The sequence below is a fragment of the Chiloscyllium punctatum genome, chromosome 31 (assembly GCF_047496795.1).
Source record: "Chiloscyllium punctatum isolate Juve2018m chromosome 31, sChiPun1.3, whole genome shotgun sequence".
NCBI classification, from domain to species: domain Eukaryota; kingdom Metazoa; phylum Chordata; class Chondrichthyes; order Orectolobiformes; family Hemiscylliidae; genus Chiloscyllium; species Chiloscyllium punctatum.
The window spans coordinates 52,009,058-52,032,481 of NC_092769.1; the positions used below are offsets into that span (position 1 = coordinate 52,009,058).

The following is a 23,424-nucleotide window of genomic DNA, read 5'->3' on the forward strand; positions in this document are numbered from 1 at the left end:
ATCACAATCCATGCTCGTTGGTAAGTTGGATACAATATTTTCTTGGTGATAGTAGACAGAGGCATGTGGGGTGGTCAATTTCTGATTGGACGTCTGTGGCCAATGATGTTTCACAAGGATCAGTTCCGCGATGTCTGTGTGTAATTTATATCTGTGATTCAGATGAAAAGGTCAGCAGTTTGAGTGGTAATTTTGCAGACGACATTCAGAAAGGCATGTAATGATTAGGGACAGTGAGGGGAATTGTGGATAGTGAGGAAGAGTGTTCAAGGTTGCAGCAATATGTAGATCAGCTGGAACGTTGTGCAGAGAAATCGCAAATCGAATTTCATCGGGACAAGTGTGAAGTCATGCATTTATGAAGTCAAATGGAAGAGAGAAGTACACTAATTGACGAGTTGGATACATTGATAAACAGAGAGACATTGGAAGCAAATCCATACCTCCCTCAAAATAACAACACAACAGGATGTGGTGGTCGAGGAGGATTATGGTATGCTTACCTTTATTGGTGCACAGTATTGAGTACAGACGTTTGCATGTCATGTTGTGACTGAATGAATCTTCAGTCGGCCATGTTTGGAAGGTTGCGTGTCATTCTCGTTGACACACCACAGGAAGGATGTGGAGGCTTTGGCGAGCGTGCAACAGAGGGTTGGCAGAATGTTGCCTGGATGAGAATGTGTTTACTGTTAGGAGGTTGGACACAGTTGGATTGTTTTGCGTGAGTATCGGAGACTGAGGGGTGACCTGGTACAGGTATATAGCATTAGGAGAGGCATGAATAGTGTGGATAGTTGGAATCCTTCTTCTAATGTAGAAATATCAAATACTAGGGCACATCTGTTTAAGGTGAGAATGAGAAGTTTTAAGTGAGATGAATGAGGCCAGTTGTCTTTATCGAGAGGGTGGAAGCTGCTCAGGAGGTGGGAGAGGTGGCAATGAGAGCAAAGTTTTGAAGTGGCATTTAGACAAAAATAGGGAGAGAATAGAGGGATATCGCCCATGTGCAGGCAGATGGGATTAGTTTAGAATATCATCATGGTCAGCACAGCCATGGTGGGCCGAAGGGCCTATTACTCTGCTGTCCTGTTCGATTTTCTAACTTAACGACATCTACCCTGTCAAAGCCCCTCAGAATCCAGGATGTTTCATTCAATTTCTTTCCCATTCTTCAAAATCCATTAGGTTCAAGGGCAATCTACTCTACCTCTTCACATTGGAAAATCCTGCCATCTCCAGGATCAACCGAGTGAACCTTCCCTGGCCTGCCTCCAATTCAAGAATGTCTTTCCTTAGGGCACGCATACTGTTCAATATAATCTAGGTGTGGTCTGACTTGTACCTTGCATCGTTTTAGCAAGACCTCCCTATTTTTAGACTCCATTCCCTTTGCCTTCGCTCTGACCTGACAATCCTGTAAGCTACCTGTTTCAGATTGATTCACAAGGATTCCCAAAACCCTTTGTGCAGTCAATCTGAACCAAACGGTGTTAGCCTGACAGTAAGTCGGGAACGTGCTAGACAATAGACAATAGACAATAGACAATAGATGCAGGAGTAGGCCATTCTGCCCTTCGAGCCTGCACCGCCATTCAATATGATCATGGCTGATCATTCCTAATCAGTATCATTTTCCAGCCTTATCTCCATACCCCTTGACTCCACTATCTTTAAGATCTCTATCCAATTCTTTCTTAAATGAATCCAGAGACTGGGCCTCCACTGCCCTCTGGGGCAGAGCATTCCACACAGCCACCACTCTCTGGGTGAAGTTGTTTCTCCTCATCTCTGTCCTAAATTGTCTACCCCGTATTTTTAAGTTGTGTCCTCTGGTTCGGCACTCCCCCATCAACGGAAATATGTTCCCTCCTGCCAGAGTGTCCAGTCCTTTCATAATCCTATACGTTTCAATCAGATCCCCTCTCAGTCTTCTAAACTCAAGGGTATACAAGCCCAGTCGCTTCAGTCTTTCCGTGTAAGGCAATCCTGCCATTCCAGGAATTGACCTCGTGAACCTACGCTGCACTCCCTCAATAGCCAGAATATCTTTCCTCAAATTTGGAGACCAGAACTGTACACAGTACTCCAGGTGTGGTCTCACCAGGGCCCTGTACAGCTGCAGAAGCACCTCTTTGCTTCTATACTCAATCCCTCTTGTTATGAAGGCCAGCATGCTATTAGCCTTCTTCACGATCTGCTGTACCTGCATGCTTGCCTTCATTGACTGGTGGACAAGAACACCCAGATCTCTCTGAACAGCCCCTTTACCTAATTTGATACCATTGAGGTCGTAATCTGCCTTCCTGTTCTTGCCACCAAAGTGGATAACCAGACATTTATCCACATTAAACTGCATCTGCCATGCATCTGCCCACTCACCTAACTTGTCCAGGTCACCCTGTAAGCTGGAATGTGTTTTAAAGGATATGACAAAAAATGATAACTGGATGTTTAGAAAAATGGGAGATGTATGATTTTATAAAAAGGGAATATTTTTAAATCTGTTGGATTCTATATTTTGGTGTGACCATAAATGCAGAATAGATAAGGGTGGGGAGGCTAGTTGCGGTAGAGGGATATTTGAAATTTCAGAAGCATTTTGACAAGTTTCAACACGGGCTAAAACTTAGTTCGTGAAAGAATAGGGCCCCTGAAAGGTCAATGAGACTGTCTGTGTGGAATCACTGCTGGTGGGTGAGATATTGAACAAATATTTTGTGTTAGGATTTACTGTGGTGAAAGACATGGAAGCTCGGGAACTTAGGAAATACATAGGGATGTCTTGATGTCACATTGGAGAACAGGAGGTGCTGGATGTCTTAAAATGCAAAAAGTTAGATAAAACCTTGGGACATGATCAGATATACCCCAGCACCTTGTGAGAAGCGAGGGAGAAAATTACAGGGCCCCTTCCAGAGATATGTGTATCCTCGACAGCTACTACGGACTAGTGAGACTGATGGCAGGGTGGTAAGTTGTTGGAGGAGATTCTGAGAGAAACGATCATCGTGCATTTGGAAAGGTAAGGACAGATTAATGATCATCAGCATGGCTTTGTGCATGGGAAATCATGCCTCAAACCTGAGTGTGGAGGTAGACAAGTGAGAGATCAAAGCAGAGCAGTACACGATGTCCACATGAACTTTAGCAAGGCCTTTGACAAGGTTCTGCATGGCAGACTGGTTAGTAAGTTTAGATCAGACATAATGAGGGAGCACTCACCAACTGGATACAAAACAGATTGACTGTAGGAGACAGAGCATGTTCATAGAGGGTTTCTGCTCAAACTGCAGGCCTGTAACTAACGGTGTGCCATGGGGTTCGGTGCTGGGTCACTGTTGTGCATCATTTATATAAACAGTTTGGATGTTAATACAGGAGTCATGGTTAGCAAGTTTGTGAGTGAGACTGAAATTGGTGATAAAGTGGACAGTGAAGAGGATTATCGAAGAGTACAATGGGATCAACAGTCCTGCTGGACCAGTGAGGTTAGGAATAACAAGTGGAGAAATGCAAGATGTTGTATTGTGGTAAAGCAGACCAGGCTGGACTTGTACAATTAATGTTCAGGCCCTGGGTACTGTTGTCAATCAGTGACCCAGGGATGCAGGTATACAGTTTTTTGAAAGTAGCGTCACGGGTAGACAGGCTGGTGAAGCAGGTGTTTGGGAGGGTTACCCTTCATTGGGCAGAGCATTGAGAGTAGGAGTTGGGATGTCATGGTGTATCTGTACAGGACATTAGTGAGGCCACTGTATAAGCATTGTTGATTATCTGGAAAAAATTAACTTGTTCATGTATGTCCTTTAGAGAGGGATATCTGACATTCTTACCTGATCGGGCTCACATGTGACTCCAGTCCCACAGCAATATGGCTGACTCTGAGCTGCCTCTGGGCAATTAGCAGGAGGGCAATGGATGCTGTTCCAACCAGTGACATCCTTAGGCCGTGAATGAATCAATGAAAAATACATATGTCTATCCCTACCTTTGCAAACAGCTCTCGCTGCAGCAATCCATACTGGCTTTGTAATGTTGTTCTGGCCTTTGCCCCTCTCTGTAACACTCTCACCACCTCCAGCACCTTCAATTCTCCCTGTTCCACTACTCTGATTAAACACTGACAATGTTTCCTCTTCCTACTGCACTCCTCCAAATTTCTAAATGTTGGTTACTTCAGAATTGATCGTTTTTTTTTCATCTCTTAATCAAATCAGCCAAGACCGTCTGAAGTGGGAAGTAGCATTGGGAAGGTGTCGAGTACCTCGAGACTTTCTGTGGGGAAAACCGGAATCCAGGAGAAAACAGCACAAGGAGCGCGCTGTCATATCAACGCCCCACCCACCCCCTTTCCATGTCCACCTTCTGCCTCAAGTGTAACAGAGTCTGTGGAAGGCCACATCGGTCTGTACAGCCAACTCCAAACTCCCCCACCCCCACTGAGAGTGGGAAAGATTCAGCCTCATCTGTGAGCCACTGCCAAAGAGATGATGAGATAGGAAGGTTGAAACCGCTCACAATTATCCCAGTGCCTTTGTTACAAATTCAAACAATTCCCTGTTAATACAGTGTCTAATAATGTGATATCACTCACTATCTCTCCATGTGGTATCCCTCGCTGTGTCGGTCTATTTACTGCCTCTGTCAGCATTTCTCCCTCTTACAGATGGTCTGAGATTCTGAGTCAACAGAATTGTCCACTCCAGAGAGGCGCAGCAGCACAGGCAAGGGATGGAGACTGGGATTATCGAGATCTCTGCTGGACTCAGCGCCACTCTGCATGTGTTCTCCTCATTGCATCAGTCTAATTTCCCATTCTGTCTATTTCTGTCTCATGCAGGTCATCAGGATGTTCCTAACTCCTGTCTCATCCATCACCTCATTGAAACTGGTTGGTCAGCCAGAGAGAGATGGAGAGGGAGAACTGGAGCCTTCAGTAATTCCTGCAGCCGGTAAGATCACTCACAGTAAACAGCACAGGGTGGAGGTAGTAGACTTCTATATTCAGACCTGGAAGACCGGACATAGATACAGAACTGGGTAAGGAATAGTAACATTCTAGGCCTCATTCCCATCATCTTGTGAAGGTCCTGCTTTCACCTCTCCTGTACTGGTCCTCAATGCGACAGTACAGGGGATCGCAGGCATCAATTCTGGCCCATGCTGTGTTAGTAATCTCTGTAATATCCTCCAGTCCCGATAATCCTTCCTCTGTTTGGAATCTCCCCTAGTCCACATCATTGTCTCTGTCTCTGTCTCTGTCTCTGTCTCTGTCAGGTTCTCCAGTCCCTAACACCCTAATCCCTAACCTTCTCCAGTAGATACTAAATCCCTTCATCCCTGTAAACCCTGACAGCCCTGTCTATCACTGTAAGCTTCTCCCACCAATACCACCCTCCATGTCCATGTATTTGTCTTTAACCTCTCCATCCGTCCCTACCTATGTAATCTTCTCCAGCTCCTACAACCCTTCCTGAGCTGTGAAAAATTTGTAATCTCCGTATCCTTCTCCAATTCTTTGATCTTTATCTTGTTAAATTTCACCCTCATTCCCGACACCATACCCCTCCTGACCATAGGAACCTCTTTCAGTTTGTGCAACCCTCCACATCTGTGTAACTGTCTCCAACCCAGTAACCTGGCATTCTCCATTGCCTTCCTATCTATGTAGCCTCCAGAGCCTAGAAGCCTTCTTATATCTGTAAATGTCTTCAGTCACGACAACCTTCCATATCTCTGTTAGTATACACAATAATCTCCTAGATGAAACAGCCCCCTGTCTGTGCCTCTCAGTCTGCCTGCCTCTTCCTATCTCCATCCCTATCCCTATCTCCAGAATCTAATCCAGCTCCTCTATCTCTGTAAATTCCTCCAATCCCCAAACCCCTTTGTCCCACTGACATTCTTTACCAGATGTAACTCTGGTTAACTCAAACATCCTCGAGTCCCTGTAAGCCTCCCTATCTCTGTAACCTCTACGCATCTGTTCAACCCCCACTACTGAGGAATGACTCCCTGCGTAAGCCATAAGGCAGATGGAATGACAGTGAACAGATATGATGGGACTGTCATTCCGGAGATTTAGCTGCAGAATGACCATCGCTGGGAAGTGAATACTGAAGGGGTGTTTGGATAGAGTCAGAGTCAGAGAGATGTACAGCATCCAACCCATCCATGCTGAGCAGATATCCCAACCCAATCTAGTCCCAATAGGCAGACTAGGCAAAAAGCCAACAAGTTATGAAGGAAGGATGAGGTTAATGCATTAATGAGACAGTCATGTGGATCTGAATATAAAAAGTGGAGCTGAGAATAAGCAAGTCGCAGCAACCGTTAGCAGGAATTCTTTTGTAGGCACCAAACAGTGATGGGAATGTCAATATGGTTACAGTCGGGACACTGAATGTACTAATGGCAAGGGCAGTGGAGTAACTGTGTGTGACAGTGGTCTCCATGCCGACTGATACAGCAAAGATGCTTTGGATTGAATTTGTTGGTGTGAATATAAATGGCAGAATTGTAAGGGTGTAGGAGGGGTGTACTGGTATAGGGGATATTGTGTATTTGATTTATCAGAAGCCTTTATGCAAGTTTCAATAAGGGCTAAAGAGTAACTTGGGAGAGAATAGGGCCCCTTAAAGATCAATAAGGTCGCCTATGTGTGGAACCAGAGGAGATGAGTGAGATTTTAGACAAAATAGTCTTGTCAGCATTTACTGTGGAGAAAGACATGGAAGTTCGGGAATGTGGGGAAATAAATAGTGATGTCTTGGAAAGAATCCTCAACAGAGAAGAGAAAGTGCTGGAATTTTAAAACAAATAAAGGCAGATCAATCCTCAGTAGCTCATTAGGTCAAACCTAGAATATTGTGGGAAGCTAGGGAAGAGATTGCAGTAACCCTTACAGAGATATGTATATTATCAACAGGCACAGTAAGATGTTGGAAGACTGGAGGTTGGCTAATGCTGTTCCATCACTGAAGGACTGCAGGGAAAAGCCAGGAAATTACAGCCCGGTGAGACCAGTGATGGGGAAGTTGTTGGAGGAGATTCTGAGAGAAAAGAGATCCTTACATTTACAAAGGCAAGGGCTGATTCGAGATGGTCAGCATGGCTTTGTGAGTGGGAAACCACGTTTCACAAACTGGATTGACTCTTCGAGGAGGAGGCCAAAGATAGATGAAGGCAGAGCAGTCAACGTTGTCCACATGGACTTTAGCATCTAATCAAGAGGGAGAAGGAAGCTTACTTAAGGTTGAGGAAGCAAGGATCAGGCAGGGCTCCAGAGAGTTACATTGGATGGCACAGTGTCTCAGTGGTTAGCACTGCGACGTCATAGCACCACGGACTCCATTTCGGTTCCAGCCTCAGGCGACTGTCTGTGGGGTATTTGCGCATTCTCCCTGTGGGTTTCCTCCAGGTGCTCCGGTTCCCCCACCCCCCCACCCACAGCCCAAAGATGTGCCTGTTTGGTGGCTTAGCCATGCTAAATTACCCATAGTGTTCAGGGATGGGTAGGTTTGGTGCATTAGTCAGGGCAAATGGAGAGTAATAGGGTGGAGGAATGGGGCTGGGTTGGATACTGTTTGGAGGGTTGATATGGAAGTGTTGGGCCAAATGGCCCATTTCCACACTGTAGGGATTCTCTGAAGGTACCAGGAAGGAACCAAGAGATGGACCTAGGGCAACTAGAAGGGTGCATGAAAAAACATTGTTGGGAAGGATTACGGAAAACCGTGAGGCATACTCCACTTATGCGAAGAACAAGAGCGAGGCCAGAGTGAGGATAAGGCCAATCTGGGATAGTGGAAGGAACTTGTGCCTGGAGTCACAGGAGGTAAGGGAGGTCCTTAATGAATACTATCCCTCAGTATTCACTGCTGAGAAAGGTCTTGTCGTTTGTGAGGACAGTGTGAAACAGGCTGATGTACGTGAACAGGTGGATGTTAAAAAGGAGGATGTGCTGAGAATTTTGTAAAAGATAAGAATAGATAAGTCACTGAACCAGACTGGATGCGTCGGAAGTTACTACAGGAACCGAGGGAGTGGATTACTGAGCACCTGGTGATGACCTTTGCAGCCTCACTGTCCACTGGAGTCGGACCAGATGATTGGAGGAAGGAAAATATTATTCCCTTGTTCAGGAAAGGGCATACGGATAATCCAAGGAATTGCACACCTGTCAGTCTTATGTCTGTGGTGTGCAGATTATTGGAGAGGTCTCTGGGAGACAGGATTGATGATTCCTTGGAAAACCATAGTTTGATTAGAGATAGTCAGCATGGTTTTGTAAGGGGCAAGTCATGCCTTACAAGTCTTATTGAATCTTTAGAGAAAGTGACAAAACATCTTTATGGCTCATTCAGAAAGTACGGAGGCCTGGGATACAGGGAAACCTGTCTGTCTGCATACAGGATTACTGGCTCACAGAAGACAGAGGGTGATGATAGATGGAAAGCATTCATCCTGGAGCTCAGTGACCAGTGGTTTTCTGCAGGGAGAGGTTACGGGACCTCTGCTCTTTGTGAGTTTAGGAATGACTTGGATGTGTGATTGAAAGAGGGGTTAGTAAGTTTCCCAATGACACAAAGGTTGGTGAAGTGGTTGATAGAGAGATATATTTTTTTTAACCCTCATATAAATAGTTATTACAAGGGGGTAATAATTTTCAGATGATTAGTTGATGATTATGGGGAGATCTCAGAGGTAGGTTCGTTACATACAGAGTGGTGGCTGAGTGGAATGCACTGCAAGCAGTGGCGGTAAAATTAGATGTATTAGGGACATTTAATATACTTCTGGATAGACACATGGATGATAATAAAATGAAGGGTATGGAGGTTAGAGTCGTAGAGATGTACAACATGGAAACAGTTCAGTCCAACCTGTCCATGCTGACCAGACATCCCAACCCAATCTACTCCCACCTGCCAGCACCCGGTCCATATCCCTCCAAACCTCTACTATTCATATACCCATCCTAATACCTCTTAAATGTTGCAATTATACCAGTCTCCACCACTTCCTCTGGCAGCTCATTCCATACACATACCACCCTCTGCATGAAAATGTTTCCCCTTAGGTCTCTTTTATATCTTTCCCCTTTCATCCATAACCTATGCCCTCTAGTTCTGGACACCCCAAACCCTATCCATGCCCCTCATAATTTTGTAAACCTCTAAAATGTCACCCCTCAGTCTCCGACGCTCCAAGGAAAACAGCCCCAGCCTGTTCAGCCTCTCCCTATAGCTCAAATCCTCCAGCCCTGGCAACTTCCTTGTAAATCTTTTCTGAAACATTTCAAGTTTCCCAACATCTTTCCGATAGTTAGGAAACCAAAATTGCACGCAATATTACAACAGTGGCCTATCCAATGTATTGTACTGTCGCAACATGACCTCTCAACTCCTGTACTCAATACTCTGACCAATAAAGGAAAGCATACCAAACGCCTTCTTCCCTATCCTATCTACCTGCGACTCCACTTTCAAGGAGCTATGAACCTGCACCTCAAGGTCTCTTGATTCAGCAATACTCCCTAGGAACTTACCATTAAGTGTATAAGTCCTACGAAGATTTGCTTTCCCAAAATGCAGCACCTCGCATTTATCTGAACTAAACTCAATCTGCCACTTTTATTTTTGATCTTATGGTCGGATAAAAGATTGGCATGTCATCATGGCCAAAGGGTCTTGTTCTGTACTGTTCTGTGTTCTACATGTCAGATGGTAAGCTGGGTAATTAGCTCAGATGAATGTAAAACGTTATAGCGTTCAGGAGGAGTTAGTCAACTGGACAGAAAATTGGGCTTGATGGTAGGAGACATGTTGTTTTTCTGACTAGAGGCATGTGACCAGCGGTGGAGTGGGTCCCCTGTTGTTTGTCATTTGGATAAATGGTTTGGATGGGAATATTGTTAAAGTAAGTTAAATAAGTTTTTTGGGTGACACTGAAATTGGTGGTAAACAGGACAGTGATGAAGGTTATCTGTGATACAACAGGATGAACAGTACTGCTGGAATAGTGAGCTGAAGAATTGCAGATGGAGTTTAATTAGATAAATGTGAAGTGTTCCATTTTGGTGAAACAAACCAGGGTGGGACCTGTACAGTTAATGTTCGGGCCCTGGGTAGTGTTGTCAGTCAGTGACCCAGGGATGCAGGTACACAGTTCTTTGAAAGTGCTGTCACAGGTAGACAGGCTGGTGAAGCAGGCGTTTGTGATGGTTACCTCCATTGGGGAGAGCATTGAGCGTAGGATTTGGGATGTCATGTTGTATCTGTACAAGACGTTGGTCAGGTCACCATAAAAGCATTGTTGATCAGTGGGAAGAACACAGCTGGTTCACTGACCTCCTTTTGTGTAGACCATCTGACATTTTAACCTGGCCTGGCTAACATGTGACTCCAGACCCATTGCAATATGGCTAACTCTGAGCTGTCCTCTGGGTAATTAACAGTGACTCCCACATCCCATGAATGAATAAATAAAAATACATATGTCCCTCTCGACCTCTGCAAACCCCTAAAGCTGCAGCAATCCGTACTGGTTTTGTAACATCGTTCAGGCCCGGACCACTCTCAGTAACACTCTTACCACCTCCGGCACCTTCACCTCTCCCTGTTCCGTTTGTGACATTAAAACCTGACACTGATCCCTCTTCCCACTGCTCAACTCCTGCTAGCAGACCCTTTGCAATCCCTTTAACACTTACTCCTAAAACACTCTCTCACTTCAGGATTTTAAGTACTTTTTGGTGATCTTCTAAGCCTCATAATCTAATATGATACATTTTGTCCTGAGTGAGGGACCGGTGGGAATTTCTTGCTGAGGTTTTGTCTGTTTCAGTGTAATGTTCTTTTGTTGAGTGATTTACACTGTCCTTTCAAATGTTTTCCACTGTCCATTTACAGGCACATATTTCAATCTGTTTAGCCTATTTACCTTGGTCAGTTATCCTCTCAAACCCATGTCATTGGCTGTTTTTGTTCCTAGTTGTAGCATGTCCTTTCTGTGATTCACTTTGAAACTTTATATTTCTTTAAACTGCACTTTATCACAATTTCCCAGAGGATCTCTCCAGGTGACATAACTCATTCAATAAGTTACATCACACAACGATCGCTCTGAGATAGTTATGTCCCTAGCCAGTTGCACAATTTGTTATTCAAAGAAACAAAGAAAAAAATTCTCTGAACTACTCTTCCAATATCACTGTTGTTAGTGTGACTGTCCCAGATTATGGGAATATTGAAGTTTCCCAAAATTATCACAAAGTGTTTGTTAAAAAATTCCAATGAGTTCCTGTGTAATGCAGTGATGAGCAATGGAATGCTGTTCGATGGCGTAAAACTGTTCTGCTGTTTGTGTCCTTGGCAAGTAGTAGCCAGAATTTACATTCAGACTGACTCGACTTCATGATCTGAGGTCAAATGATTTCTCTGTATTGCCTTTCTTATCCATTATTGTTAGCGTTACCCATTTTGCCTGAGTTTCCACAAGGTTGTGATCCATTGAATATTTATGTCCACCTTTTGTTCGCCCAGTAACCACGTCTCTCTGGTGTCTAAATTTCTTTTATCTCTGTGTCACAAATCAATCTACCTTATTGAAGAGAGTTAAAAATCACACAACACCAGGTTATCGTCCAACAGGTTTAATTGGAAGCACACTAGCTTTCAGTACAACGCTCCTTCATCAGGTGATAGTGGGGAGCTTGATCGTAACACAGAATCTTTTGCAAAAATTTACAGTGTGATGTAACTGACATTATACATTGAAAAATTAATTGTCTGATAAGCCTTTCATCGGTTAGAATACAGTGATAGTTTCACTTCTTTCATGTGTAAATCACAAAACATTTTTTTTAAGTTGCATTCTCGGTTAGCTGTTAACAATGGTGATAGCTAGACAATATATGAAGGTGTTAGCCCCCTGTGTTCTCTGTCTATGCCCTGATATTTAGATTGATTCTAATCTAAAAAGTGAGATAAGAGTTTGACATAAATTCATGCAGTTTTTGAGCAAAGTACAATGTAATCCTGCAAGTACAAATTCACCCCACAAAATATGTGTGTCTGTGGGTCTTTGTCTGTCTGTGTGTGTCTGTCTGGGGTGGGGGTTGAGTGTGAGAAAGTGTGTTTGTAGTGAGTGCAGAGTGTCTTAAGTCTGTGAGGGGGTGCATGTGTGAGTGTGGGAGTGTGTGTGGGTGTCTGTGTGCCCGTCTGTGTGTACCTGTGTCCATGTGTATGTGAGAGTGTGTGTGTTTGTAGGAATATCTGTGTGTGTGTAGTGCAATGGTGATCACCTGTAATGTGACATGAACCCAAGGTCCCGGTTGAGGCCCTCCCTATGGGTACCGAACTTAGCTGTCAGCCTCTGCTCAGCCACTTTCCTCTGCTGCCTGTCCCGAAGTCCACCTTGGAGGATGGTCACCCGAAAGTCCGAGACTGAATGTCCTTGACCACTGAAGTCTTTCCCAACTGGGAGGGAACCCTCCTGTCTGTTGATTGTTGTGCGGTGCCCATTCATCCATTGTCGTAGCCTTTGCTCGGTTTCACCAATGTACCATGCTTCCGGGCATTTTTGCCTGCAATGTTTAAGATAGACAAGGTTGGCTGAGTCACATGAGAACCTGCCATGTCCAAGGTGGGAGGTGTTCCCACGTGTAATATGGTATCTATATCTACAATCTGACACGTCTTGCAGCGTCCACCGTGACAGGGTTGTATGGAGTTGTCCTGAGGGCCATCCGCTTTATCCTCGATTACAACGTCTTCACTGTCCACTATACCACCCTCCAGCCTTTCCAGCACATCACACATGGCTATCAATGACACAAATATCTTTGCTCGGGGCTCCACAATGTTCTGTGATATACTTAATCAGGTCCTGGGTTTTTCCATAGCTTTGTGTTTTGAAACCTTCTCTAACATGCACTCTTTTCAAGTCATAGAGATGTACCGCATGGAAACAGACCCTTCAGTCCAACTCGTCGATGCTGACCAGAAGATGTAAATAAATCCATCCCATTTACCAGCATTTGGCCCATGTACTTCTAAACCCTTATTATTCATATACCCATCCAAATATCTCTTAAATGTTGTCATAGTATCAGTATCTGCTACTTTCTCTCTCAGCTCTGTGTGTATAAAAAAGCTGTCCCTTCAGTGCCGTTTAAACCTTTCCCCTTTAACCTTAAACCTATGCCCTTAAACCTAGTTTTGGACTCTCCAAACCCTGGGAAAATACCTTGAATGTTTACCAAATCCATACACCTCATGTTTATATAAACCTCTGTCAGGTCACCCCTCAGTCTCCGATGCTCTAGGGAAAATAACCCCAGCTTATTCAGCAACAACCCTGGGAACATCTTGTGACTCTTTTCTGAACACTTTCAAATTTCACACCATCCTTCCTATAGCCGGGAGACTGGAATTGCAGAGAACTCCAAATGTGGTCTAATGTATTACTCTTGTTCCCTGAGTTCCCCAGTCTTTGTCCACAATAAGTTCTGGAGGGAAAAATGTGTTTAAGGTCTTACCCATATCCTGCTGTTCCACACACCAATGGTCACATTGATCTTTAAGGGACAGCATTTTGTCTCGAGTTACTCTTTTACTCAATATATTTATACAATCACTTTTGGATTCTCCTTATCATTCTCTGCCAAGGCTAATGCATGTACACTTTCTGCAATCCTGATTTCTACCCAAAGTGTATTCCTACAGCCCCTGTGATCCTCAGGGATCCCCTTGATCCAGCTGGCTATCCCTGACACGTGCCCCCTTTTCCTTGACCAGACCCTGAATAGACAGCCAGTGTTTCCGAATGCTGTCAGCATTGACCTGCACACAAACAGGTGGTGCTTGCTCAATTTATCTCACTTTTGAAAAATATTCTCACTTGCCAGACTTCCCATTCCCTGCAAATAGACTCCCCAATCACCTTTTGAGAGTTCCTGGCTAATATTCCTGGCCCCATTTTATAACTTGAACCTGTGGACCAGCCCTGTCCTTTTCCATCGCTATTTTCAAACTAATAGACTTGAGTCACTTTGGCAAAATGCTTTCCCACTCACACCTCAGTCCCTTTCCCTACCTTGTTATTCAAGGGGAGGTCAGGTTTTGCCCCTTTCTCTTTTCAGGCCATTTACATATTGATTGGGAGTTTTCTGGAACACAATTACCAAATTCCTCCCTTGCAAACACTGAACACTGGTAGTCCCAGTCTAGGTTTGGAAAGTTTAAAAACCCCAACCATAACAGCCCTATTATTATGATTGATATTTGAGATCTCTTGATATGTTTGTTCCTCAGTCTGCCACTGATTATTCGGGGTCAGTAGGACAATCGTGTCAGTGATGACCTATTCTTATTTCTCAGTTCCACTAACATAGCGTCGCTGGGTGATCCCACAGGAATATCCTCTCTAGGTACTGATGTAATGATTCATGTAATGAAAACCCACCACCACGCGTCCTCTCTCCCCTCCCCTTCGATGCTTCCTGTAGCATCTCCACCTTGAAACAATGAACTGCCAGTCCTGTCCCTCCCTCAGCTGTGTTTCTGTAATAACTATAATATCCCAGTCCCATGTTCCAATCCATGCCCTGAGTTCATCTTCCTTAGCTGTCAGGCCCCTTGCATTGAAATAAATGCAGTTTAATCATCAGTTCCCCCTCCCCCATTTCCTGCCATGTTCTTGTCTGACTTTTCTGCGGAAATTGCTGTCTTTAACTTGTGCACCAACCTCAATCTTCTTCCTGACCTTATGACTGTTTAAGGTCCAACACCCTGCCAGATTAGATTATATCCTCTCAAGCAGCTCTAACAATTCGCCCCATCAGGATGTGGGTCCCCCTCCTGCTCCCAGTTCAGGTGCCTTCCCCACCCTGTCCACCTGTGCTGCCACCTTCAGACATCCAGGGACTTGCCCACCAAGGTCCCGGTGTTACTCAGTTCTCCAGGAGGACCTCCTCTTCATGATGTATATCCTTTGCTTATGAGACTTCCCACAGTGCATTACCTCACAGTGATCAGAAGTAAACTCCATCTGCCATTACTCAGAGTGTGTACAACTCTGAGTATGACTAACTTCATCCAGTCTCCCCAACCGTCCCTACCTCTAATTGTCGAGTGAATGCACAACCCTCCCTATTGCGTTAACCTCCTCCAGTCCCTCTCATGGACACCATCCATAAAGCTTCTGTTCCTGACTATATTTTCCTCCTGTTCCAATAAACCCTTGTGAACTTTGTGACCTAGTCCAATCTCTGCAGTGCTCTGTATAATCAGCCTCACTGTGCTTGGAACCTGGCTTCAATTCCAGCCTCGGCCGACTGTCTGTGTGGACTTTGCATGTTCTCCCCCCGACTCTGTGGGTTTCTTCTGGGTGCTCTGGTTTCCTGCCATAGTCCAACATTTGCATGATACGTGGATGGGCCATCATAAATTGACTGTAGTATTCAGGTAAGTGTGTTTTAGGTGAGTTCACCATGAGGAATGCAGGAGAGGGATGGGTCTGGTTAGGATGCTCTTTAGAGGGTTGGTGCGGAGTTGTTGGGCCGAATGGCCTATTTCCAGACTGTGGAGATTCTATTCAGTTTATTGTCCAGTCCTGTCAACCATCCCTGTCTCTTGAACCTTGCCTCATACCCAATACTCGAGGAGAAAGTGAGGACTGCAGATGCTGGAGATCAGAGCTGAAAATCATTTTCTGAAGAAGGGCTGATGCCTGAAACGTCGATTCTCCTGTTCTTTGGATGCTGCGCTTTTCCGGCAACACATTTTCAGCTCATCCCCAATACTCTCCTTATATGTGTAATCTCCAACAGTTTCTAAAACATTCCTTGGCGGTGTCAGCTTCTCCAGTCCTTACCACGATCGATATGACTGTCATCTCTTCCTGCTTTTAGAACCCTCCCTATAACTATTGCCATTTGTTACAGCACTCCCAATCACTGTTCCATCCTTAAACTCCCAAAAACATTTATATCTCAGTAAAACCATCTGGACTGTCTATACTTCCTTTTGACAGAGCAAGTCTCAGAAGGGGACTATATCAAAAAAGCCCTGAAGTGTAGGTAACCCTTATTATTATAACCTCCCTCCAGCCTTACAGCACTGCGGATCTGTAGAAGCTCTTTTCAAACCGACAGCCATCTCTGTGTCTGTAATCTCCTCCACTCCCTATAATACATTCTCTCTGACCTCCTCTGTAGTCCATTAAACACTCTTTAACACTGTCTGTATCAGTGTAACCTTCTCCAAAAACACAACCTTCCCTATCTGTGTAAATCCCTACACCAGTCCCTGTCCCTCTCAGCTCCGTCTAACAATACAACCCTCCATGTTTGTGTATTCACCTTCAGTCCCTACTCACCTCCCTATCTGTGTAACCTTCTCCATGCATTTTTTGCTACAGTCTCTTCAGCTGTCCCTGTCAGTGTAACCTCATCCAGACCCGAAAACTCTCCTCTCTTTAACTTTCTCAGACCACACAACCCTCACTATCTGTGACCTACTCCTGTCGGAGAACCCTTCCTCTGTGAACTGCTCCAACTCTTCAACTCTCCATAAGCTCCTGCAGCTCTTCCAGCCCTCCCTATCGACCAAACCTCTTCCAGTCCCTAAAACGCCATCAGTATGTGGAGACTCTACCACCATCCCTATCTGTGTTATCCTCTCAGGTCCTTGCAACACTCCTGATCTGTAGATCCCACTCCAATGCCTGTACCTCTCTCAGTCCTGTTCCTACAAGACTCATTAACAATGTAACATCCTCCCATCACTATCACCCACCCTGTCAATGTAAGCTCCTCCTGTATCTCCAAACATTTACTCATCTCCATAATCTTCTCCAGCTCTTACACCCTTATCTGTGTAAACATCACTCTCCAATCCACCCCTCCCTACCGCAGGAACTTCCAATTGTTGGTGCTATGCTCCCTTATCTGTGAAACTGTCTACAACCAAACGTGCGACCCAATCTCTCAAAAAACAATCCAGATTCCACAGCCTCCATGTCCAAATAACCCCCAGAACCTAAGCCTTCCTATGTCTATAACCATCTTCAGTCACGACTACCCTGCATATCTCTGTTTGTTCTTGCAGTCGATACAAACATCTTTATCTCTGTAGTCTGCTCAGCTCCCTAAAACAGTCAGTGTCTGTAATCCAGCCCTGGCCTACAAACATCCTTATCCCTGTAAACGTCTCTAACCCTCCCAACATTCCCATCTCCATGAACCCCCGTCAGCCCTACAGCACTCCACATTTCTGTAACCTCCTGTGGCTGTATGGTCCTCCCTCCCTGTGAAAACACCTCCAGTCCCCCCCCCCCCCCCCCCCCCATCCCTCCCAATCTGGGTCCTCTGCTCCAGATCAGACCATTGCTGTCTCTGTAAACACCTCCAATCCTGACAACTCTTCCCATTTGTGTAACCTCATTCAGACCCCATACTCTCCAGCTTCCTGAATCCTCTTCCTGCCATTGCAACTAAAACCACATGTTTCTGTAATATTCACCAGTGCTTACACCCTCCCCAACTCGGTAACCTCTTGCAGTCCTAACAAAACATCTAAACTGTGAAACCTCTCATTTCCCTACAATCCTCCCTCCCTCCCTCCTGAAATGCCTTCATCACCATGAAACCTCACAATTACTGAAGCCTCCTTTTAGCATTGCAACCCTCCTAATGTCTGCAAAATCCTCCTGTCCTGATATCCCTCCCTATCTCTGTAACCCCCACCACCCTCCAGTGCCCTTCTGGGGAACATGGCAGAGGGGAGAAGATTTGTAGCGTCTGGACCATATTACGGAGGTAGAATTCTGGGAATTACAGATTTGGTCTAATGTCTGTGGTGTGCAGATTATTGGCAAGGACTCTAAAGAAACGATTTATGACTACTTGGAAAGCCATAGTTAAATGAGAGACAGCATGGGTTTGTGAGGGGCAGGTCATGCCTCACAAACTTTATTGAGTTCTTTGAGGATATGACAGAATACGTTGATGGCTCATTCAGAAAAGAGGGATGATTGGGATGCAGGGAAATCTGGATGCAGGATCGGATGGCCCAGAGAAGACAGAGTGTGGCAGCAGATTGGCAGTATTGAGCCTGGAGCTCAGTGACCAGTGGGGTTCTGTAACAATCAGCTCTGGGACTTTGCTCTCTGTGATTTTTATAAATGACTTGGATGAGGATGTTGGAGAGTGGGTTAGTAAGTTTGCCAATCACACCAAGTTTAGTGGAGTGGTGGGGAATGTGGAGGGCTGTTATAGGTTGCAATGGAACATTGACAGGACACAGAGCTGGGCTGGAAGTGGCAGATGGAGTTCAATTTGGAAAAGTGTGAAGTGATTCATTCTGGAAGGTTGAACCTGAATACAGAATATGGGGTGAAAGGCAGAATACTTGCAGGTACCTATGCAAATAATAGAGTAGTATTGAATGGATATTTTAACTTCCCCTGGATTGTCTGGGTCACCCAGAGTGTAAAAGGCCCGTACTGGGTGGAATTTGTAAAATGTGTCCAAGAAAGTTTCCTCAATCAAGACGTAGAGGGCTCTACACTACTCAGGCGGGTGCAACACTGGACCTCTCCTCAGAAAACGAGGTCAGGCAAGTGACTGAAGTATCAGTCGGAAAGCACATTGCGTCCAGTCACCACAACTGTCTTTGTTTTAACATAGTTGTGGAAAAAGATCAGGCAGGTTGACAGATTTTGGTCTTAAACTGGAACTGGGCCAATATTGGTGCCGTTCAGCAGGATCGATCAGGGCTTGATTGGGTGAAGGTAAAAGTGTCCATTTATGTGCTGTACGTCTCTAGGTCTCTGGCTCTAAATGTTTTCCACTGTTCATTTACAGCCTGACATTTCAGTCTGTTTCCCCTGTTTACCTAGGTCAGTTCTCTCTCAAAATCATGTATTGGTCTTTGTTACTGGGCTCGGGTGTGCTTTATGGTCACTTTAAAATGTCATAATCTCTTTGAATTCCGGTGTAATTTCTTGGAGGATCTCGGTGTGATATTACTCATTCACTCAACTTCATCACCCAACGGTCGATCTGAGATAGTTACATCCCTAGCTATTTGAACAATACAAAAACACTGACAAAAACATTTAAAGAGGATCTCTGATAATATCACTCTTGCCAATGTGTCTGTCCAAAATTACACAGAGATTGAAGACTGCAAAAATTATCTCATCACCTTTGCTACAATTTCTAATGAATTCCTGTTTAAAGCAGGGATGAGCAATGAAATACTGCAAGGCAGCATAAAAATTGTTCACCTGATTGTGTTTTTGACACATCGCACCCAGAATTTGCATTCAGGCTGATTCAGTGCATCATCTGAGGCCAAATGCTTTCTCTGTAATGCCTTTGTTATCCAGTTCTGTCAGGGTTCCCATCTTGTTTTTTCATTCTGCCTGAGATCCTGTAATGTTGTTTACTGTTGAATATTTATGTTCCACCTTTTGTTCACCCTGTAATCACGTCTGTCTGGTGACTGAGTCTCATTTTTCTCTGTATCAAAAGTCACCTTATTGTAGATACTTTGTTCATGCAAAGAAATTATAATTTCCTCTTTCCCACAATGTCCTGCCACAAACCGATTCATTAATGTGCAGTTTTCGTTAAAGTTTCCTGTTCCTTTCTGCTTGTCTTCAGCAACATTCCCATGCTGTTCCTAGGCTTCACATTTTCTCTTTGGATTTGGAAAGCTCCTTTCACCTGAACCCTGTTCCTGCATCCTCTCTGTCAGTTTAAAGCCCTGTCCATAAACCTACCAACATGATTGACCAGGACACTGCTCCCAGCAGTGTTGATTTTAATTCACTCATGGGATGTTGCTGTCTCTGGCTGGCCAGCATCGCATGCCCACCCTGACCAGCCTTAGAGCTGAGTGGCTTGCCAGATCATTACAGTGGGCATTTGAGCGTCAATTCCATTGCTCTGGGTCTGGATTCATATGTAGGCCAGACAGGCATCCAAAAACAGATTTCCTGACTGAGAAGGTATGAAACAGTTAGATGGGTATCCCTGACACTGGCATTAAATTCTGGATGAACAGTCTACTGAGAGGAACACAAGGTCATTGTCTGCCCCATTGATTGCTCCCTCATCCCTGAGTACTGATCCCAGTGCACCTTCTTCCTGACCGTGATTTGATCCTGATACCTTCCTGCACTCTGGTGATATCTCTCTGTATCTCTCCATGTGATATCTGTCACTGTGAGGGTCTAATAGCTGCCACCTTTTGCAGCTACGCCAGATCCTAACCCAACAGAACTCTCCACTCCAGAGAGACGCAACAGCACAGGCCAGGGATGGAGACTGGGATTTTCCAGATCTCTGTGGGACTCAGTGCCATTCTCCTTGTATAACCCTTACTGCATCAGTCTACTTTCCCATTGTGTCTGTTTCTCTATTTCCAGTAGGTACGCAGGATGCTCCTGACCCAGCAGAATTCCCAATTCCTGTCTCATCCATCACCACACTGAAGACAGTTGGTCAGCCAGAGAGATGGAGAGTGAGATCTGGAGCCTTCAGTAAATCCTGAAGTGAGGTAAGATCACTCACAGTGAACAGAGTAGAGTGTATTTAAGGGATCGAACTTTTGTCGAGAAGACATGACACAGATACAGTGTTGAAGCACAAATACAGAGCACAATGGTCCCAGGCTCAAACCCCACCCTCTTGTTAATTTTCATCTCTGCTGTACTGAGCCTTCCTATGCCAATCCAGTAAGTTGACAGTTATCAATCTAGGCCTGTGCTGTCTTAGTGAGGATCAGTACAACAGAGGGGAAAAAAGGCCTCCCCTCGGAGATCGCATTGAAACCTGGGATCTTTCTGTTCTATATTCACTCCTCACGCTGTCTCTTGTCGGGTGATATAGTCATACAGCAAGGAGACATACCTTTCGGTCCAACTCATTTGTGCCAGTGAATGCTTGTAATTCCCAGAAAATTTCCTATTTCGTTAACCTCCACCCCTCCCTTAATCCTGCTGTATATTTGAAACCGACTGTAATTTTGATGACTCTCCCTATGTGTAAATTGCTCCAGTCTCGATAACATGCCCAATCTCAATAATCTCATCCTGCAAGCAGTACAATAATCCCTATTTCTGTAGTCTTGCACAATACTTACAGTGCCCCCGTATCTGTAAAATCCTCCAGCCTGGCCCAAAATACCCACCTGTATACCTTCCTCAAGCCCCAGGAGAACATGATATCATTGTAACGTTCTGCAGGCCAGATCACATTCCCTCCTCCTGGCCTATAGCACCACATGACCTCAGTAACCTTCTCCCATCCCTACCGATATTCTTATCTGTATAAACACCTCCAGACCCTTTTCAAACCACAACAGCACTCCACATCTCTGATTTGTCCTCCATTCCCTACATTCTCTCTTTGCATAATTCTGCAATTTGGGGCAGGACGGTGGCTCAGTGGTGAGCAATGGTGCCTCACAGCGCCAGGGACCCAGGTTCAATTCCAGCGTTGGGTGACTGTTTATGTGGAGTTTGCACTTTCGTCCTGTTTCTGCGTGGGGTTCCTCCGGGTGGGTTTCCCCCTGCACCAGCCGTTGGAATTGTTGTTATCTGGATCCCCTCTAGCAGGCGTTGCAACACTCCTCATGTCTGTAACTGCATACAGAGAATGCAGCTCTTCCCATATATGTGACATCCTCCTCTGCTGATAGCTCTTATAGTTCCTCACAATATCTCACCTTCTCCGTTCCCATCTGTGCTAGAGATCTCTCAAATTTCTTTATTCTTGTTTAAACTTCTGATCACCTAAAATCTCTCCCGTTTTAAATTGTAAACCCTTCAGCTTCTGTAACTCTCCATATAACTGTATTCAATAATAGCACAGGTTGCCTTCCTAAATCTCTACACTTACAATGGTTGCATGTACTAAATTGGCACTTTCCATTCTCCTTATCCATCCCAGGACTTCCAGCCCCTACAATCCCACTACTTTGAATGCTCCCATTCTCTGAACCTCCTCATGTCCTGAGGGTCCTTTAACATCACCAGTGCTCCAAAAGTTTATATTCCCCTCAGTTAATGCAAGTCTTCTAACTCTGTAACATCCAACAGTCTCCAGTACCATACAATATTTGTTGGCTGTAAATTGCATTTGTTGAAGTCTCTGTAAGCAGCTCAGAAAAAGCCGTTTAGACTCCGTCATGGACAAGCCACAAGCTCCGTCATGGACAAGCCCCAATCTCTCTATTTCCTTTGCATTCTTCAGTGTCTGCACCACTCGCTGTATCTTCCAGTAACGTTCATGAGTTGCTGCAGGTCTGCCTCGCTCCCCAGACAACCTGTTCCATCCCCTACAGCTCCCTCAATCACTGTAACACCCTCTGCTCTGTCTAATCCTCCTCTTCCCCACTGTCTTCCAGGCACAACGACGATCCTGTAAGAGAGCAGTATGGAATGGGATGTTATAAATCTCAGCTGAGGCTTGAGGCCTACCATTACCTGTGAGTCACAAAGGCAGAGAACCCGAGAGAGAGCAGCACAGAGCAGGAGAATATTAATCAGAAGCGAGGATCGGGGCCGACTGGGACTTGGAGTTGGAGAAACAGCAGAGCAGGAGGCTCGAAACCAGCAACGAGTCACAGAGGGAGTGACCATGTGAGGGAGCAACTTGAAGCAGGAGCATGAGGCTCAATCACACCTGGGAGTTAGAGGCAGCAAAGTGGGAGGATATAAATCAGCACTGAGGTTCATGGCCTTATCGTGCCTGGGAGTCACAGAGATGGTGACCCTGTGAGGAGGCAGAGTGGAGTGGGAGCTGGAGGTTTACACATCCCTGGCAGTCACAGAGATGGTGACCCTGTGAGGGAGCAGAGTGGAGTGGGAGCTGGAGGATTACACATACCTGGGAGTCACAGAGACGGTGACCCTGTGAGGGAGCAGAGTGGAGTGGGAGCTGCAGGTTTACACGTAGCTGGGAGTTACAGAGATAACCTTCTGCTGTTGGGACCTGCCTGCACTGAGTTTGAAAGAAGTGCAAGAGCCAGCACTGAACAATCTGTAAGTTCACTGGCTGATAATAAACAGTTATTAGTGACTGTCAGTTAATTGCTGTAAGCCAGCAAATTTATTTTTTCAACTTCTGAAGTAAGGATAGAGGTCAGACATATGAGGGAGATGTGAAATTTTGAGCCAGTATAATAAATTCCCTCAGTAAACCACAGTTGAATAAGGGACTTAACCATATTGTGATGCCCTGGATGTTAACTTCATTCTAGGTCATTAAGTAAGTTACTCTAGGCATGTTGCATGTTACGACATGCCAGCACATGATTGTCAGAAAATGTGTTCTGTTACATTGGGAAGTCATAGCCCCTGCCGGTGTCCTAGATGTAAACGAGGTCTTGGAGATCAGACAGT

At 45.0% G+C, this 23,424-nt stretch overlaps 1 long non-coding RNA gene across 1 annotated transcript in view; it reads left to right on the forward strand.

Annotated features, from left to right (window-relative positions):
- Positions 1 to 22,985, forward strand: part of LOC140456829 (uncharacterized) — a 33,842-nt gene extending 10,857 nt beyond the window's left edge. The window contains exons 2-4 of the long non-coding RNA XR_011953166.1: positions 4,844 to 4,955; positions 20,446 to 20,576; positions 22,428 to 22,985. This is a non-coding gene — a long non-coding RNA (uncharacterized lncRNA). The remainder of the gene's footprint in view (positions 1 to 4,843; positions 4,956 to 20,445; positions 20,577 to 22,427) is intronic.
- Positions 22,986 to 23,424: the final 439 nt, after the last annotated feature.